This window comes from Camellia sinensis, chromosome 5 (assembly GCF_055761805.1).
Source record: "Camellia sinensis isolate YWXY chromosome 5, ASM5576180v1, whole genome shotgun sequence".
Classification (NCBI taxonomy): domain Eukaryota; kingdom Viridiplantae; phylum Streptophyta; class Magnoliopsida; order Ericales; family Theaceae; genus Camellia; species Camellia sinensis.
In genome coordinates this window covers 122,842,395-122,857,240 of record NC_138965.1, presented here as the reverse complement: position 1 = coordinate 122,857,240, position 14,846 = coordinate 122,842,395, and the positions used below count along the sequence as shown (strand labels likewise).

General features: G+C 41.6%; 1 protein-coding gene across 1 annotated transcript in view; it reads right to left on the bottom strand.

The window, feature by feature from the left end:
• The window catches only part of LOC114268854 (uncharacterized), a 224,054-nt gene that overhangs the window by 199,406 nt on the left and 9,802 nt on the right, over nucleotides 1–14,846 (bottom strand). The window contains exon 2 of the mRNA XM_082869715.1: nucleotides 10,906–10,945. The gene's annotated coding sequence lies outside the window, so the exon portion shown is untranslated. The remainder of the gene's footprint in view (nucleotides 1–10,905; nucleotides 10,946–14,846) is intronic.

Genomic DNA, 14,846 nt, shown 5'->3' with positions numbered 1-14,846 from the left:
AAGCTCTCATCGGGTCCAACCACTGTCCCTTGCTATTACATTGCTCGCTCCCTCCGAAGAGAATTCCTCGACTTTTCAAGTTTGAGTCTATGTTGACCTCTCATTTTGAATGTGCTAAGGTTATTAGCTTTTGCTGGGCAAAAAACAATCATGGGTCACCGATATTCCGTCTCTATACAAAACTCACGTCTTACAACCGTAGATTAGTCACTTGGGGAAAGGCCAAATTTGGGGATAACCAGATCAGAATAAACTCTCTCAAATCCGAAATTCAACAGCTTCAAGCTTGCCCTTACTCTAATGCAAGAATGGCTACAATTCGCGAATTACAGAGGGATTTGGAAACTGTGTTGAACCAAGAGGAAATGTACCAACACCAGAGATCTAGGGTTAATTGGCTTAACTACGGGGACAAAAACTCCTCATTTTTCCATGCAACAGTGGTTTAGAGGAGGCAGAGAAATCAATTGGTGAAATTGCTATCTGAGGAAGGGGAGTGGTTAGAGTCGGATGGAGCAATCAATTAGCACCTACTCTCTTATTTTCAAAATCTTTTTCAAGTAACGGATGACAGGGACTTTACAGAGGCCCTTTCGATGGTTACAAGCGAAGTTTCCGTGGAGGTAAATTGTTGGAATTCAATGTATAAAGAGAATTGTATTATTGATTGATGTATATTATTGTTTACAATGAGTCCTATATATAGAAGATTAAAGGAGGTAGGTAGTAGGTGGAGTAGTAGGTGGAGTAGTAGGTGGAGTAGGTGAAGTGGGTGGAGTAGGTGTAGTGGTAGGTTTTGGTACATTTTAACAGCCCCCCGCAAACTCAAGGGGGATAGGAACTAACCAACTTGAGTTTGGAGAGAGTAACAAACCAAGAAAATAATCTGAAAAAATAAAAAATGGATAGGAGACACTGTATGGTCGTGTCAGACCGTTGCAGAAGACTGTATGGTTATGGCAGACCGATGTAGAAGACACTGGCTCGTGTCGGACCGATGTAGAAGACAGTTTATTGGGTCATGTCGGACCGTTGTAGCAGACAATGTTGTGACAGTTGTGGTGACAGTTTACGGAGTCTTGCTGGACCCTTGTAGAAACTAACCGGAATCAATGTCGGGACAGTATACAGAGTCTTGTCGGACCCATAAAGGAGCTAACCGGAATCAATGTCGGGACAGTTTACAGAGTCTTGTCGAACCCATGAAGGAGCTAACCGGAATTAATGTTGGGACAGTTTACAGAGTCTTGTCGGACCCATGAAGGAGCTAACCGGAATCAATGTCGGGACAGTTTACAGAGTCTTGTCAGACCCCTAAAAAGTCGCACCCTCAAAAGGTGTGCCCAATCTTTCAAAAAGGCGTGCCATCAAAAGGCGTGCCCAATCCATAAAAAGACGTGCCATCAAAAGGCGTGCCATCAAAAGACGGGCCATCAAAAGGCGCGCCCATGTCGTCGTCGAGCGCCGAACGGCGCATAATGCGCGTGTCTGCCTCTTCGTCAGGGTCTTTATAAACTGAGGCGGAGGCTGTGCTTGAGACAGAAGCGAAGACAAAAAAACTTTGTGAAAAAACTTCTGAAAAAACTCTTCATTTTCTGAGAGAGATATTCGTTTTCTGAGAGATTGTCTCTAAGAGCTGCATATCTTGAAACACTCTGTAATACTCGGTTGCCCAGAAAATGGCCTCTTCGTCCCGTAGTCTGCTCACTCTCTTTCCAGACCTCAACGAGTCAACAAGAGAGATAACTGGTGCGGTGGCCCGTGAACCTCAACCAAACACCTCTGATTTTGCTCCGTTGAACTTTCCGATGCGGTCTGTGGAGCAAAAAATGGCGGTGCAAACTGATATTGAGGCCAATCAGTATACTTTGAAGTCATGTGTGGAGACCATGACGGCGGTCACAAACCTGTCGCACCGGCTGCAGAGTAGGACAAATGAGGTGCAGCAGTTAAACGCCCAGCTGGCTCTGCTCCAGCGCATGTATAAGGATGCGCGAGCAGAGATAAGTGTGCTAAAGGCGGAAAACAAGGAGCTGAAGCGGAAGGCCACCGTTATGTTCCGATTTGGAGGTCCGCCATATGCTGCAGTGGAGGAGCAGGGAGTAGTGATCGTGCCCAGTGGAGTGGGAAACACGGAGGCAGCACTGGCAAGGGCCGCTCAGGACGGAGGCAAGAAGAAGAGACCGGCGGCAGAATAGGCGAAGAAGTGAGGTCGGTGGGTGGCCGGCTGCAGAAAAGAAAACAAAGCTGTTGGTTTTGGTTTGTTTGTTTGTTTGTTTTTTTTTTTTTTTTTTTTTTTTTTTGGTGGTGTAAAATGGTGATCGGGGTGAACCCCGACATGAATAAAATAAGTTTGGTGTGCAGTTCTTCCGCTTCTTCTTTCGTCTTCTTTTTTTTTCTTTTTTTTTTTTCTTTTTTTTTTTTTTTTTTTTTTGTGGAATCAGAAGTTGGTTTGTGTTGTGGTGTGGTGGTGATAAAAAAAAATATAGATATATATATATATATTCTATAGACTCTAGTGGAAGGAATGATGGGTTTGGGCAACAGCACATTGTGGGGGATGTGGAGTCTGACAAAAGAAAGAGGTTTGGTTGTAAAGTAAGGGAAACGTGGGTGCAAAAGGGGAAGTGGCTGCAGAAGAAAAATAAAAAAAAAGAGAGGTATGGGTGAGAATATAATAAACATAGACAGAGAGAGAGAGTAAAAGAAAAGAAAGGTAAGGGAAGCATCAGAGGACTGGACCAGTGTAGGAGAGAGAAAAAACAACACACAGAGGCATGTGCTCTCTCAGGATGGGTGCTCTCTGTGGTTGAAGGAGGAAATCAATAAAAAAATAATCAAGATGAGGAGAAGGCACGAGCTCGTAGTCGAATCCTTCGGGGACCTTGAGGAGCTTGCTCGAATCACCGTCTGGGACGATTATGAGATGGTAGTGTTGAAAAAATGGCCGCCACATCTCCAGGAAATCTAGGTTACGAAGCGTGGGTATGATTATGTCCAGTTCATCCTTCAGAATCGGTATCGGAGAGACCGATGTTCCAGCCATGAGTCAGACTGAGCTTGACGCCCTTCCTCTACACAGTCAAATCCACAACCAGTTCGTGCCAGAGAGAGAGAGACCAGGTGCAGAGAGAGAGAGAGAGATTGCTTAAACCGAGATCGCAGAACCAGTTTGGGCTCTGAGGACGCGACGTGGTTTGGGTGAAACGGATGTTGTTAAGTTGCCAGATGGGTTTGAGGACAGAATGAAGGGACGCGGGGTGGTGTGGACGAGCTGGGTGCCTCAACGCAAGATACTGAGTCACGACTCAGTGGGTGGGTTTGTTGAGTCACTCTGGGTGGAGCTCGGTGGTTGAGGCAATACACTTCGAGAAGGCTCTGATCTTGAAGGTGAATGTTGAAGTGGGTTTAGTGGCAGCGGAGTCAAGGTTTGTGTAGAAAACTTTAGCGGAATTGGTTGAGGTCCGGCGGACGGCTAAGGTGAGGTTGCCGCCCGCCGGTGAAGCGAAAATATTAGGTTCTAAACCTGCTCTGATACCATGTTGGAATTCAATGTATAAAGAGAATTGTATTATTGATTGATGTATATTATTGTTTACAATGAGTCCTATATATAGAAGATTAAAGGAGGTAGGTAGTAGGTGGAGTAGTAGGTGGAGTAGGTGTAGTGGTAGGTTTTGGTACATTTTAACATAAATGTTGAGCTTATTAAACCTATTACCGATGAGGAGATCAAGTCGACAGCCTTTCAACTTGGCTCTCTTAAAGCTCCAGGGCCAGATGGGTATTCAGGCATCTTCTATCACAATCACTAGGAAATTGTGGGTCCTGCAGTGTGTTTGGCTGTAAGAAATAATGTATAGAGAAAGAGAGAGAATAAATTGTATGTATTATTATTGATTGATTTTTTGATTACAAGATTGTTGTGTATATTGATATTTTTGTTATGTTTACAATGATCAAATATATAGAAGAGAAGAAGGTAGTGGGTTTAACAGCCCCCCTCAAACTCAAGGAGGTTAGACACAAACCAACTTGAGTTTGGAGAGAGTTACAAAACAGAAAAATAAACTGATAAATAAAATAAAACAGGATAGGAGACACGGTATGGTCGTGTCAGACCGTTGTAGAAGACACAGTTTACGGGGTCATGTCGGACCGTTGTAGTAGACACTGTGTGGTTGTGTCAGACCGATGTAGAAGACAGTTTACGGGGTCATGTCGGACCGTTGTAGTAGACAGTTTACGGGGTCATGTCGGACCGTTGTAGCAGACACTGTGTGGTCGTGTCAGACCGATGTAGAAGACAGTTTATGGGGTCATGTCGGACCGTTGTAGCAGCTGACCGGAATCAATGTCGGGACAGTTTACGGGGTCATGTCGGACCATTGTAGAAGACAGTTTATGGGGTCTTGTCGGACCGTTGTAGTAGACAGTTTACGGGGTCATGTCGGACCGTTGTAGCAGACACTGTGTGGTCGTGTCAGACCGTTGTAAAAGACAGTTTATGGGGTCATGTTGGACCGTTGTAGAAGACAGTTTATGGGGTCATGTCGGACCGATGTAGAAGCTGACCGGAATCAATGTCGGGACAGTTTATGGGGTCATGTCGGACCGTTGTAGAAGCTGACCGGAATCAATGTCGGGACAGTTTACAGAGTCTTGTCGGACCCATGAAGGAGCTAACCGGAATCAATGTCGGGACAATTTACAGAGTCTTGTCGGACCCTTGTAGAAATTAACCGGAAACAATGTCGGGACAGTTTACAGAGTCTTGTCGGACCCTTGTAGAAACTAACCGGAATCTATGTCGGGACAGTTTACAGAGTCTTGTCGAACCCTTGTAGAAACTAACCGGAATCTATGTCGGGACAGTTTACAGAGTCTTGTCGGACCCTTAAAAAGTCGCACCCTCAAAAGGTGTGCCCAATTTGTCAAAAGGCGTGCCATCAAAAGGCGTGCCCAATCCATAAAAAGGTGTGCCATCAAAAGTTGCGCCCTCAAAATGCGCGCCCACTTCATCAAAAGTCGTGCCCGACAGAAAGCGTCGAGCCATCAAAAGGTGAGCCGGAGACGCGGCGAGGCACGTGAGCGACAGAGCGGCGTGTCGGCCGCGTCGTCAGTGTCAATATAAACCAATGCGGAGGCGGTGGAAACCAAACCAGACTGAAACCTCTGAACTTGTCATTCTGAAACAATCTGTAAATACTCTGTATCTAACCCTTCTCGGAAACACTCAGCAACCCAAAAAACATGGCCTCTTCTTCCCGTTCAGCTACCCAGAACATGGCCTCATCTTCCCGTGGTCTGCTCACTCTCTTTCCCGACCTCAACGAGTCAACAAGAGAGATAACTGGTGTGGTGGCCAGTGAACCTCAACCAAACACCTCTGGTTTTGCTCCGTTGAACTTTCCGATGCGGTCGGTGGAGCAAAAAATGGCGGTGCAGTCGGATGTGGAGGCCAATCAGTATACCTTGAAGTCATGTGTGGAAACCATGACTGCGGTTACAAATTTGTCGAACCGGCTGCAGAGTAGGACAAATGAGGTGCAGCAGTTAAACGCCCAACTGGCTCTGCTCCAACGCATGTATAAGGATGCGCGAGCAGAGATAAGTGTGCTAAAGGCGGAAAACAAGGAGCTGAAGCGGAAGGCCAGTTTTATGTTCCGATTTGGAGGGCCGCCATATGCTGCAGTGGAGGAGCAGGGAGTACTGATCATGCCCAGTGGAGTGGGAAACACGGAGGCAACACCGGCAAGGGCCGCCCAAGACGGTGGCAAGAAGAAAAGACCGGCGGAATAGGCGAGAAGAAAAATCCCACTGTTCCGATTTGTGTTGGTTGTGTTTTGTTTTGTTTTGTGTTTTTTTATTTTTATTTTTTTTTATTTTTTTTTTTTTATGGTGTAAAATGCTGATCGGGGTTGATCCCCGGCATGAAGAAATGACAAGTTTGTAAAATGTTTTTTTTTTTTTTTTTTTTGGGAATGTTTTGTTGAAAAAATAAAAATAAAATGAAAGAAAACAAGGGAGAAAGAAAATAGATAAAAAATATTTATAGATGGATTATATGAAAAACATCAGTGCGATTGTTTCAAAATAAAGTGGGGTATTTAAAAAAGAGGAAAAGTGACTTGGAAAAAATAAATAAAAATAAGTGATTTTTGAAATCAAATGGAGGAGAGAGAGGGACAAACCCATGTGATAAAGTGGAGAGAGAGTCGGTGAGTGGGGTGCAAAAGGTGAAGGAGAAATGATGGATTGAAAATGGTTTGGGTCAAAAGTGGACACTGTTAGTGGGGAACATGAGTGCATTGATTATTTGATATAATAATAATAATAATAAAAATAAAAAGTTAGAACAGTTGGAGAGAATGAGTGGAGTATGGTAAGGGTTTCATCCAAAGCCAAAATTCCTGCAGCGAATCACTTCGCAAATCCTAGCATGAGCTTTTTCTCTTTCCAGGCTTATTCATGAATTTCCTGGTGATTTCAAGAGCCTCTGGTGGCATTGTGGCAGAGAACACCCCAACCTGGATTTTGGGTGGCAGCAACTGAGAACACCCCAACCTGGATTTTGGGTGGCAGCAACTGGAAAATATCATAGATCTGATTTTTAAAAACCTCGTGACAGCATTTCATCAGCTTCATCCAAGACAAACATTTTGATGTAAACAGGGCGAAGTGATTGTCTCCGCAACATGTCAAACACACGACCAGGAGTACCAACAACAACATGAACCCCACTGGAGAGAATGCGCTGATCTTCGCGCACACTAGTCCCTCCAACACAAGCATGAACCTTCACACTTTGCTGGGCAAGTTCAAGAGTGGGTGGAAGAACCAAAGCTTGGCACTCAACCAAGCTATAATCTAGCTGCTGCAGAATTCCAGAGCAGAATGTTGCAGTGTTTCCAGTTCCAGACTGTCTCGTCATATGAGGTGAAGAATTCTTCTCCATCAGCCTCACACATGACTACAGTTGCACAAATCTTTGTTGATTTTATCAGCGGAATAGGTTGAGGTCCGGCGGGCGGCTAAGGTGAGGTTGCCGCCCGCCGGGGAAGCGAAAATACTAGGTTTTAAACCCGCTCTGATACCATGTAAGAAATAATGTATAGAGAAAGAGAGAGAATAAATTGTATGTATTATTATTGATTGATTTTTTGATTACAAGATTGTTGTGTATATTGATATTTTTGTTATGTATACAATGATCAAATATATAGAAGAGAAGAAGGTAGTAGGTGAAGTGGTAGGGGATGAAGTGGAGGTGGTAGTGGTAGGTTAGGTGAGGAGGTGAGTGTGTGTGGTAGGTGGTAGTAGTGGGTTAGGTTTAGTGGGTTTAACATTGGCAATTCGGGATTTCTTTAATGTGGGGTCTGTTTTTCCTAAATGGAACAACACTAATTCGGTCTTAATTCCCAAGGAAGCGACTTAGGAGAAACTTTCACAATATAGACCGATCAGCCTGTGTAATTTCAAAATGAAGATTATCACTAAGCTTATGGCCAACCGACTCAAACGCTTTCTCCACCCTCTTATCTCCCCAAATCAGGCGGCCTTTATTTCGGGCAGACTAATTCAAGATAGTATTCTGGTGGCACATGAAGGGTTTCACTATTTGAAGCAGAAAAAAAAGGGGGAGACAAGCGGATTTAGCTTTAAAACTAGACTTCTCCAAGGCATATGATCGTATTCAATGGGACTTCCTCAAAGCTGTGCTTCAGAAAATGGGTTTTCATGACCTTTGGATCTATTGGGTAATGACGTGTGTTACTACAGTCCAGTTTTCCATCTTTGCGAATGGGGAAAAGAGGGCATCCTTTACACCCTCCTGTGGCCTTACACAAGGCGACCCGTTGTCTCCATATCTGTTTGTCTTGGTGGCTGAGACTTTGTCCAAGTTGATCGATGGGAAAGTTTGGGACAACCAAATTACAGGCATCAAGATGAGGACTTGCCCAGTGTTGTCCCACCTTTTCTTCGCCGATGATGTTCTTCTATTTTTCAAGGCTACTCTTGTGGAGAGTATGGCAATGGCTCAGACTCTCCAGGTATATAGCTCGGCTTTGGGTCAACACCTCAATTTCGGTAAATCGGAAGTTTTCTTCTCAGCCAACGCTCCTCCGAAGTTGAAAGGGCAGATCTGTGAGTTGCTAAGCACTCCACTTGCCAGGCCAAATGCCAAATATTTAGGACTCCCATCATGGTGGGGCCGATCCAAATCTACTGCTTATGGTGTTTTGGTGGACAGGATGGTTTCCAAAATGCAAGGTTGGAAGAATAAACTACTTTCCCATGCTGGAAGAGAAGTCTTGTTAAAGGCGGTAGTCCAAGCAATTCCTTCATATGCTATGGCGTGTTCTGCCTTTCCTAAATCTTTTGGTGCTAAGGTTAATAGAGTCATTCGGAACTTTTGGTGGAAGGGAGATCCAATGAATAGAGGAATTCCCTGGGCCAATTGGGAGAAAATGAGTTTTTCAAAATTCCATGGGGGTATGGGTTTTCATGACTTCTCAGCCTTTAATCAGGCCATGTTAGCTAAACAGGGTTGGAGACTTATCACCAATCCACATTCCTACTGGGCACAACTCTACAAAGGACTGTACTTACCACATACCAATTTCCTCCGTGCTACAACTGGAGCGAGATCTTCGTGGGCCTAGACTAGTTTGCTTAAGGGGAGGGATCTCTTGAACAAAGGGATGCGATGGCAGGTCCAAAATGGTGAGTCTATTTAGTTCTGAGATGATAAATGGATACCAACAGTGCCTTCTTTTCAGATTTCTTCCCCAAAACCTCCACATTGTGACAGTTTTAGATGCAATTGATCCCATAAGGAAACAGTGGAAAATTGAGAACATTCAACACTTTCTGTCTAGTGGTGATTCCCAAGCAATTCAGCTCATTCCCATTTCGCTGGTGGACAGAGAAGACCGGCTGGTTTGGCATCTTAACAAGTCTGGGCTGTATTCGGTAAAATTTGATTATTGGGTGGCAAAGATGTCCAAGCAAGAGAGTTCTCAGTCACAACCGTCCAGCTCTTTTCAACTTCCCAAGGGTTCTGGAAGAATCGGAGGAACATTAAGGCCCCTCCCAAACTCAAGCACTTTTGGTGGCACTTTGTAAGAATCTTTTGGCTTCTAAGGTTAATCTCCATCGACGGCGATGCTCAACCTCTCAGGTTTGTCCTATTTGCTTGAAGGATGACGAATTGGTAGAACATTTGTTATTTGATTGTCCGTGGACTCAAGCTGTGTGGTTAGACAGCCTGTTGAATATTAGAATTGAGAAAGGGTCTGGTGAATGTGGCAGAATGAACGAATAGTTGGATGCAATTACAGCGGCAGGTTGATGGCATGGATTTGGTCCTCAACAAAATTGTATTCATTGGGTGGCATATTTGGAAAGCGAGAAATGCCTTCTTATTCAATCAGGTCCCTATTGACCCCATGGCTACAATTGAGAAAATCGCTCAGGTGTGGTATGAATACCATGCACATTGCCAAATAGGCCACACTGCTCACATTGCTACACTAGTTCCAGCACTGGTGGAGGCTGAGGGATGGCAACCTGCACCTCTTGGGGAGTGTAAAATCAATTATGATGCAAGCTTTAACATATACAAAGCCATAGCAACTGCTGCTGCTATTATGAGAGACTCTGCGGGCCATGTTATTGATGGCTTTGTCTCCTCCTTTCCAGCTTCCTCTGCCTTTGTGGCTGAAGCCCATGCTGTGAGAATGGCGGCTATGAGGACCCAAGCCCATGCTGTGACTGTTTTGAAGTTATAAAACTGGGAGTGGGTGAAACCGTGCCCCCGTGGGAAGGATTGGCAATATTTCTTGACATCCGCCATCTGGTCAGAGTGGGGAATGTGCAGTTGAAGTGGACTAACAGAAACAACAACTAGGTTGCTCATTGGGTAGCAAAGAATCATGCTTGCAATCTCTTGCCTTTGAATTGGGTGGCTAACCCACCTGCAGCTCTTGCTGCTCTCCTTAATGGTGATGTAACTTTTTCTGTTAGTTGATTTTATATATATTCCCACCGTTCAAAAAAAATATATATATATGGAAGCAACCGGAACTCATTCATGAAATAGAGAATATTTTGCTTCAAACACCACATCTAATCTGTCTGAAAAAAATCATATTGGAAACATAAATTTGCTGCTATGCTTATGGTAGCATTTCATTACAATTACGACATCAATTGGCAAATCTTGATTCACAACTACAACATTTTAAAGTATAAATTAACCACAATATATAAATTCAATGTAGAAGGCCCTACTATACACACACACACACACATGTATATATAATTAAAAAAAAAAAGCACTGAACAGTTGAAGCTTGCATGAGGAAATTCAAGGTAATATGAACCGTGATCATAGATTGAAATAGCAGTAAGTTGATGGAAAAATAATTAATTACAGAGGCACATAATGTTTTATTCTTTCAGAAACATAAATTACATCAGCAGGAAACAAAATTGAATAATATTATGATTTCATTGTAGAAATTCAACAATCAAATTTTCAACGACAATGCAAATCACCAAAATTACATGATACATTGAGGGAATTTGTCAAAACTGAAATTGAATTTTAACATATCTACAAGCTCATTCAACAAACAACCACAAAAAACTAAAACTTATCAAACGCAACAAGAAATGCAAGCAAATATTTGAACTCTACAACTAAACCAACAACAACACAAGTTTTGAAAGCCACCTAAAATCAATAGAAAATGGCATCGACAACACTGAAATCAAAATCTAAAATTGAAAACACTGAAATCAAAATCTAAAATTGAAAATAATGAACATACTAAAATTAGAGCTGAATCAAAAAATGTAATGGAAAGAGAAATTGAGAGGGAAGAGAGAGTAACTCACCGATTTGAAAGAAGAACAATAAGCTGGTGAGAATATGCAACTGCAGAAAACATACATATAGTTAGGGTTTAGAAATTGAGAGTGAGAGAGAGAGAGAGAGAGAGAGAGAGAGAGAGAGAGAGTTGCCTGGTGAGGACACAACTGCAAAATCGTAATGGTCGAAGTTGTTCAATTCACAGTGGCTTGGATTTCGGCGTTACAGCAGTGGCATGAGATAAATGACGAAGAAAATATCCCAAAAGAAAATGTCGTGGGACCGTGAGAGAGGGATGAGAGGAAGGAGTTACTAAGTGATTGTGTGAGAAAGACGGGGATTAGAGAGAGAAGGAAAAGAGAGAGAGGTAATCCAGGAGAGGGTCCTTCAGGGTTCAAGAATTTAGGAGGGATTTGGCCAAAATTTTGGAGGAAATTTTAATTTGGGGTAAAATTGGTCCTAATTCTTTATAGATGTAAAAAAGATGTTATGCTTGTTAAATTAACACTTTTATTTTATGTCATATTATTTATTTTTTTTATAAATTTTACTTTATTAAAGTTTTATTAGTTTTTCAAATAAAAAAAAAAAAATTTATGGTAACTCATATGGTAACTAGAGGCACTTTGTTTCTCAAAAAAAAAAAAAAAAAAAAGAAAAAAAAAAACTGGAGGCACTTTAAATTGAAGAATATGTCAAATCAGTAAAAATTAATCATATTTTGATAAAATTAATTAATTATATAGTTAACTTATTTTATAATAATTATACAATAACATATTTACATATAGTGATAGCATTAAATATATAAAAAGTGTCTAATGGAAAGTATTTGATATATATGTCACACCCTCGTTCTAGTATCGGGTATTCAACATGGATATTTGATTGATTTTCAAGAGTATATAACATGAGAGAGAGTAAGTTAAAACCAAAATTTGTACTAAAACATTGAGCATTTGACTCCATAGCACTGAAGAATTTAGTTGCACATTTGAAAGATATCACATGATTCAAACAAACAAGCTATTGTATACCAAATCAAGTATAAACATGAACACAACTAAATATCACTTAACAAGTGACAAATGCAAAGAGTAAAATATAGTATAATGAAAAAAATGTAAAGATAGATGCTTCTAATATCATCCCTAATGTATATGTAGCTACTAACAACACTAACCAATCTAGGTATCCCTCAAAAAAGAATTTAAATGAACAAAAGCAATAAGCTTTAGCTAAAATTAGTTGACCTACCAATTGAAGAGTCCAGCAAGTTAAACCTAAATATGTAAACATTGAGCATTCGACTCCATAGCACTGAAGAATTTAGTTGCACATTTGAAAGATATCACTTGATTCAAACAAACAAGCAATTGTATACCAAATCAAGTATAAGCATGAACACAACTCAATATCACTTACCAAGTGACAAATGCAAAGAGTAAAATTTAGTATAATGAGAAAAATCTAAGGATAGATGCTTCTAACATCACTCCTAATGTATATGTAGCTACTAACAACACTAATCAATCTAGGTATCCCTCGAAAAAGAATTTAAATGAACACAAGCAATAAGCTTTAGCTGAAATTAGTTAACCTTGAAGAGTCCAGTTGTGAAAATATATTGTGTATATTCTCAATTTGGCATGATTGTGTATATTAGGAATTAGGAACGATTGTGGTATAAATATTTGAATTAGCTGTATTTCCTTTTTTAGTCATAGGTTTAGGGTTATATAAACTGACGAACTCTTTGTAAATAAGATACAATTGAATATACAGTTTCATTTAGAAAACTTACATGGTATCAGAGCTTGGTTGGGCTTGTGATTGGTGTAGCATTTGTCCGGCTAGTATATGTTGTCCTCCAGGGGAGTGTGTTAGAATATGTCCCACATTGTTTGGAGTTGCCCTATCTGCGCTAGTTATAAGCCTCTAGATTCCCTCTCCTTAATACTTGGGTTTTAAGGTGAAGTGTGGGTTGGGCTTTTCAATTTGGTATCAAAGCTTTTCCTTTTGAAGTCCCTCTTGATGAGTACATCTCTACTGTTCCCCCTGAATTTGTTCCCTCTTTTTCCACTGAACCCCATGAATCTGCTCTGTTTCTCCTCCTTCTCCCCAGCCTACTCCTCCTCCTCCTCCTCCTCCTCCTCCATGGCTAGTTTATTCTCGTCGCCAAACTCTCCCTCCAAAAGTTGTCTTTGCCCCTACTGTTGACCCTTCTGCTTTTGACAACTCTGATCCTACTGCACACAAATATCCTACTAGAGAGCGTCATTCTCCAAACAGGTTAGGTTGGTTTAATACAAGTTTTTCTGCTTCCTATCGCACTTTTTTGTCTGCTATTCATTTTTTTTTTTTTAGAACCTCTATCTTACAAGGAGGCCTGCCAGGATCCCAATTAGGTTCGAGCTATGAAGGATGAGTTGTTTGTCTTACAGAAGACTAATAGTTGGGCGTTTGTCCCGTTGCCTGCTGGCAAGAATCTAGTTGGTTGTAAATGGGTCTATAAAGTTGAGACTCATTTTGATGGTTCTCTCGAGCGAAACAAAGCTCGCCCAGTTGCCAAGGGTTTCTTGCAGGAGTACGATATTGATTATGATGAGACGTTTACCTCTATTGCCAAGATGACTATTGTCCGTACCTTGATTTTTGTTGCCGTTATTCGACATTGCTCCCTCTATCAAATGGATGTTAAAAATGCTTTTCTTAATGGTCATCTCACTGAGGAGGTCTATATGCGTCCACCCCCTAGCCTTTCCCAATCCTCAGGACAAATTTGTTGTCTTCGGCGCGCTCTGTATGGTTTAAAGTAATCTCCTCGTACTTGATATGGTCACTTTCAGACTGCTATTACTAAGCTTGGATTTTATCCTTCTGCTTCTGACTCTGCTTTGTTTTTGTGACATACGTCGGCTGGTTTTGTTGCTCTCTTACTATATGTGGATGATATGATCATCACTAACTCTGACTCTTCTGCTATCTCTGAGGTCAAGCAGCATCTCTTCTGCACCTTTGAGATGAAGGATCTGGGTCCATTGCAGTATTTTCTTGGTATTGAGGTTACTTTTTCTCCAAAGGGCTATTTTCTATCTTAGGCTAAGTATGCTATTAGGTCATTCACTGTGCTGGTCTCACTGATACTAAGGTTTCTGATATACCTACTAAGCTAAATGTGAAGCTCAACTCTACTGATGGTGTCCCTCTGGTTGATCCCACTTTATATCACGAGCTTGTGGGTTGCTTAGCCTATCTGACAGTTACTCATCCTGATCTTGCCTATGTTGCTCATATGATTAGCCAGTTTGTTTCTGCTCCTCGCTCCACACATTGGGCTGCATTGGTTCGGATTCTTCACTATCTTCGAGGTTCTATGTTTCAGAATTTACTATTGTCCTCTACTTCTTCTCTAGATTTGGTGGCTTATGCTAATTCTGATTGGGCTAGTAATGTTACTGATTACAAGTCTACGTCTAGTTTCTGCATGTTTCTTAGCAATTCCTTGATCTCTAGAAAAAACAAGAAACAAATTGTTGTTGCTCGCTTTGCTGCCGAAGCTGAGTGCCGTGCTATGGCTCATGGTACTGCTGAGATTGTTTGGCTTCGTTGTCTCTTATCTGATTTGGGTGTCCCTCAATCTTCTCCGACCTCCCTCTATTGTGACAACTGCAGTGCTATTTAGATTGCCCACAATATTGTCTTCCATGAATGGACGAAACACATTGAGATTGATTGTCATTTTGTCGGGCAACATCTGCAGTCTGGCTCTATCTCGCTTCCTTTTGTCTCTTTGGCTTTGCAACTTACGAACTTCTTCACCAAGACTTACACTACCACTTATTTCTTCTTGGCAAACTTTCAATGTTTTCTACTACAACACCTTGAGTTTGAGCGGGGAAGTGAGAATATACACATATTCTCAATTTGGCATGATTGGGTATATTAGGAATTAGGAACTAGGAAC